The 5,635-nt window shown below is 43.1% G+C and overlaps 1 pseudogene; it reads left to right on the top strand.

Annotated features, from left to right (window-relative positions):
- Nucleotides 1–3,064: 3,064 nt before the first annotated feature.
- LOC109861927 lies at nucleotides 3,065–3,951 on the top strand (annotated as a pseudogene).
- The last annotated feature ends 1,684 nt before the right edge of the window (nucleotides 3,952–5,635 follow it).

Below are 5,635 nucleotides of genomic sequence, written 5' to 3' on the forward strand. Positions count from 1 at the left end.
ATTATGAATCGATTGTATCGAGCTGCTGCAAATTTAGTTCAATCCAATTGTAATAAATGTTAGACCTCTAAAAGAAAAAAAGTACTTACTTTATTGTAAATACTTACAATTAATTATATTTTGGAGCTTGGATCTACATAGATAATAAAATGAATTTTCCGATACGCAGTATTATTACTTCGAACTTACAATTAGCGCATCAAACAATGTGGACATAACCAACTTCAGGGACAAAATATCGAAAAAAAAATTTTGATTTCAAAGTAGCAATTTCCAAGGTCAAGAATCTTTTCAGGAATTGTTTCATTATTTTTTTCAAACTCAGCGCATCAAAAAACATAGATATACATTCTTTGAAGCTAAAATACTAAAAAATATATATTTGACCTTGAAATGATGATTTTCAAGGTCAAAAACCTCTTCAGGATTTTTTTTTTATTATTTTTTCATACTCAGCGCATCAAAAAACATGTATATACATATTTTGAAGCTTACATAGCAAAAAAAAATTTTGACCTTGAAATGATGATTTTCAAGGTCAAGGACACATTTGAAATTTTTTTTACTATTTTTCTGTTATTAAGCACATCAATTTCACCTTAAAATTATCAAATAGTTTGTGTTCGTTGGGTGGTCGAAATATCGACCAACCCCGTCCTCTAAAGGTTAAGAGATCATCACTTATGATAGGACTATTCTTCAAAATCTGCCGCGCTTCCAAAAGTATAATCCAATCAGAAGTGATTATCTCTCAACCGTTGTGCAATTTTTAAGTTGTCTGAACGCACCCATTGTCATACGCTACAAGCACGCAACGAAACATTGCTTTCTAGCCTCAGTGTTTTGCGTTACGGGTGGAAGCGAGGCAGAACATAGTATGTTTGCGCTTTTTCACGATCCGAACAGCCGAGTGTGACGTCACGCACACAAACGGCGGTTCTCGCTGTATGCGTGACCCCACCACCTCGGTGCTCTTGGTGCTGGCCGGCCCGATCTAGCAACGCTGCTCCCATCTCCGGATCTTGCGAGTAGCAAGCAGGGAAGTTTCTTCTCAGTCAGGCAAACCGACCGCAACTCAGAGATCCGCTCCGCTCCAAGGGAATCTTAGATTCTCTGCCGGGTAAACATGTATCCGTTCCGCTCAGCTCCAAAGAGTCTCTGGATTCTCCGCCGAGTAAACCAGCATCCGTTCCGCTCCGCTCCGGGGAATCTCTGGATTCTCCGCCGGGTAAACCGGCTTCCGTTTGTCTTCGTTCGGGGAATCTTTGGATTCTCCGCCGGGAAAACCGGCTCTTTTTCCGCTCTGTTCGGAGAATCTCACGATTCTCCGCCGGAAACACAGGCTCTCTTTCCGTTAGAACCGCTCTTGGAGAATTGCGTATTCTCCGTCGGGCAAACCAACTCTTTCCGTTCCAGCCGCTCCAGGAGAACGAGCCGAGCGCGATAGTATTAGCAGCCTAGCGTAAAAAGACCGATCAAACGACCAAGTACACTTTTTCGGAAGAAAGTGATTTTTCGGCGCTGTAAATATTTTCTCCGCAAACTGACAAAACTCAGTTTTCGAAGCGACATTGTGTAACTCACTTTTCAGTAGAAAAGCGATAAAACGCGTTTTCAAGCGTCAACGCAGAACTTGCGCTTCGGAAAACAAAACATTTGTCCAAGGCTTCCGAACGGCCGTGACAGAGTCGCGCCGTTTAAATCTCCAACCGTATTTACATATCTTAGTTTTTTTTCTGTTTTCTTGAAAGTTGAATGAACCGGATATAAACGTGACTATTTCACGCATCACCGATAGAAACGCGTTATTTTTGTTTTGAAATCACCATACGGTGAATTGTTTTATCGTACATATTTTTTTTTCTTTTGGCTTGAATAAATTTTATTAATTTTTGTTACTTAAAAATCACCGAGTTCACTCTATTTCTACCTTTCCCTGATTCCGACGAGCTACTCTGCAGCAATGAAATTACTTAAAGAGAACGGGAAAATTCTTCACCAAATGTAGAACCGTTACAAAGTATATTACATTATATGTAATTGGGATCGAAGGGAACGCGCGATCTCAATTTACCTTATATTAAACCTCTCTAAATAAATTAACGAGATAAAAACGACACTAATGTTCCCTCTGTGTTTTATAGGTTATGCGCTAGTGACAGGCAGAAGCGTGTGGATAGAGAGATAAGTATAAATTTGTACCGGTCTTGCTTTTACTGTTGCTAGCCTTATTCCGTTTTGCTTTACGTTACTTTAAGATTAAATGCGGAATAGCTCGTCGGGATCAAGGTGAGGTAAACTAGAGTGCACTTGGTTAGTTTCAGAACACGAAAAGAACAGGATTTCTTCATAAACAAATCAAGAGAGAATATGTACAAAAAAAAAGAAAGGAAAAAAAATAGATGTTCGAAAAATAAGTTTCGGTAAAAACTGATCAAATCGAGCCGCAAGATATCCGGACAGATTTGAAAAGTATTTCCACGCGGAAGGTAACTTATTTACAAAACAGTTATTTAACTGGCAGTGCTCGAGAAACGAATTCTAGAAACTCGGAAAAATTTTTCCATTGTGAGAAAGTCTCTTTCTTACGAAAAACGTGACTGTCGCAGCGGTGTCTCTACAAATAAGATTTATAACGTGCGCCGGATACCGAGAAAAATATTTACACCGCATAAAAGTCGCTTTTCTTAAGGAAAAGTGATTTTTGATGATCGGCCGGTTCTCTTCGCTGGGCTTAATGCGGCGCTGGTATTCGCTCCTTCTCCTGGAGCAGATCTAGCAGAATTAGCCGGTGTGCCCGGCGGAGAATACGAGATTCCTCTGACGCGGATCTGGCGGAAAGAGCCGGTTTTCCCGGCGGAGAACCAGAGATTCCCCAAATCGGATCGGAAGCGGATGCCGATTTACTCGGCGAAAAATTGAAAAATTCCTTAGAGCGGAGCGGAACGGATGCCGGTTTTCTCGGCGGAAAATCGAAGATTCCCCAAAGTGGAGCAAAGCAAATGCCGGTTTACCACCTACTTCTTACCCTCCTTGGATCGACAGGACAAGAAATCTCCCTTTTAATTATTTTAACTATTATACTTATAAGACAAATCCTACTATTTATCCTTGAAATCTCAGTATCAATCATTCAAGCTTACGTATTTTCAATCCTGTCTGTGCTTTACTCCAGAGAATTATATGATAAATAATCAACCCTTTCATTTAGTGACCCCAAGACCATGACCCATCTTAACTTCCCTAAGAGTTATAAATAACTTAATTTCAGTAGCAGCATGGTTCAATAAAATTAACATATTAGTACTACTATCCATTCCTTGTACAGTAATTTGCGCTATTCAATGATGACAAGATGTAACCCGTGAATCCACTTATCAAGGATTTCATACTTTATGAGTTTATAATGGATTACGATTAGGCATAATCTTATTTATTATATCCGAAGTACTATTTTTCGTATCTTTTTTTTGAGCTTATTTCCACTCATCTTTGTCCCCATCTATAGATATCGGACAACTATGGCCTCCTCTTGGAATTAAACCTTTTAATCCTTATGACATCCCTTTGTTAAACACAATTATTCTTGTATCATCAGGTATCTCTATTACTTGAACACACCACTCAATCCTTAATAAAAATTTTAATGAAAGAAAAACAAGATTATTAATTACAATCTTGCTTGGGGTTTACTTTACATGTTTACAAGCTATTGAATATTTAGAATCCCCTTTTACTATTTCTGACTCAGTCTACGGATCTACATTTTTTGTAGCTACTGGATTCCATGGATTACATGTAATCATTGGTACCTTATTTCTTATAGTATGCCTCAATCGACTTATTATAAACCACTTTTCTTTCCATCACCACTTTGGATTTGAAGCAAGAGCATGATACTGACATTTTGTTGATGTAGTGTGATTATTCTTATTTATCTCAATCTACTGATGAAGATACTAACAAACTTATATAGTATAAATAAATTACATTTAACTTCCAATTAAACAATTTAGATCGTAAACTAATATAGGTATACAATGATCACAATTATTATTATAATAATTACCCGGCGGAGAATCAAAGATTCTTTGGAGAAGAGCGGAGTCGATGCCGGTTTACCCGGCAGAGAATCGCGAGATTCTTCAGAGCAAGGCGGAACGGATGCCGGTTTACCCGACAGAAAATCAAAAGATTTTCCGGACTAAAGCGGAGCGAATGCCGGTTTACTCGGCGGAGAATCAAAAGGTTCCCCGTAGCAGAGCGGAGCTAAAGCCGGTTTTCCCGGCAGAGAAGCAGAGAACCCTTGGAGCGAAGCAGATGCCGGTTTACCCGGCAGAAATTTGCGATTCTCTTGAGCGAAGCGGAGTGGATGCCGGTTTACCCGGCGGAGAACTAAGAGATTCCCCGGAGCGGAGCGGATGCCGGTTTACTCGGCAGAGAATCAGAGATTACCTGGAGCGGAGCGGATGAAGGTTTACTTGGCGAAAAATCAAAAGCTTCCCCGTTGAGGATTGGACCGTTGAGTCGCTGTCGGTTTGCCGACTTAGAAGGAGCTTCCCTGCGTGCTACTCGTTAGGTCCGGAAATCGGAGCAGATCTGATCTTCTCGGTTTTTGGCCCGGCTTTTATACCCGCAGTTTTCCGCGGGCAAAGTTGACAAGATGCGCGGAAAAACAATTGTTTCTTTGTTTTGCTGTTTTGTTTCGCGGCGCGGCGGGGCGCACGGTGCGGGCGCGGTAACAGCTGGTCGTTGGAGGCGCGGGGAAACGCGCGTTGCGGACGGCGCACAGGCCGCTGGTAGACGCAAAGAAACGCGCGGTGCGGGCGGCGCGTATGCCACTTGTAGACGCAGGGAACGCGCAGTGCGGGCGGCGCGCAGGCCGCTTGTGGCGCGGGGAGCGCGCAGTGCGGGCGGCGCGTAGGCCGGCAGTATGTATTTCATACATGCTGCGTCTTATTAAGTATATTTTGGCGCAAAACGCCGTTTTTGGACCAGGGCGGATAGTCGGTCCCGGCCGTAATGAATTACATTGTTACATTTTCCCCTTTTTTCGGGGAAACACGTGTTCCTGCATGTCTTTTGCCGCCCTCGGCTGTCGAATCGAAAAATCCTTCTGTCGTGCAAATCCGCCGTAAACTTTCTCCACGTGTGGCGGGCCTAGTGCGGGACGTGGATAAATTGCGCCGGCTGGATATCCACCTGCATTTCTTGTGGAGCTGGCTGCATGGCTGGAGCGACGGCGATGGCTTGCACAGTGCTCGCGGCGGTAGTCTCCGTGAGCCGCATCGGATACGGCTGTGCAATAGCCCGTATCCTTAACCCTGTGGTGCCACGGCGGCAGTTGACGTCCGGTGCCGTCAGTCGGCGTATCTTTTGCGCCGTCTCCGAGATCTTCCTGGCTGGAGCCGTTGTTGTTGGCCCGTCGAGGTTTTCATCCAGGTCGGAGTCCCCGAACAATTCTTTCAGCACTTTCTTGCGGTTTTTTGCCGGTTTCGATTCCGGCGGTGTTGGCTCTTCTCCCACAAGGTGCACAATGCTCTCAAACAACGTTTCGAGAGGTTCCTCTGGCATCGCAGCGTATTGCTTTTCTAAAGCTTGAACTGCGCTTATATTTTTGATTGATGCTTTCCTG

This window comes from Pseudomyrmex gracilis, unplaced genomic scaffold, assembly GCF_002006095.1.
Source record: "Pseudomyrmex gracilis isolate BER0280 unplaced genomic scaffold, ASM200609v1 scaffold_1155, whole genome shotgun sequence".
NCBI classification, from domain to species: Eukaryota; Metazoa; Arthropoda; class Insecta; order Hymenoptera; family Formicidae; genus Pseudomyrmex; species Pseudomyrmex gracilis.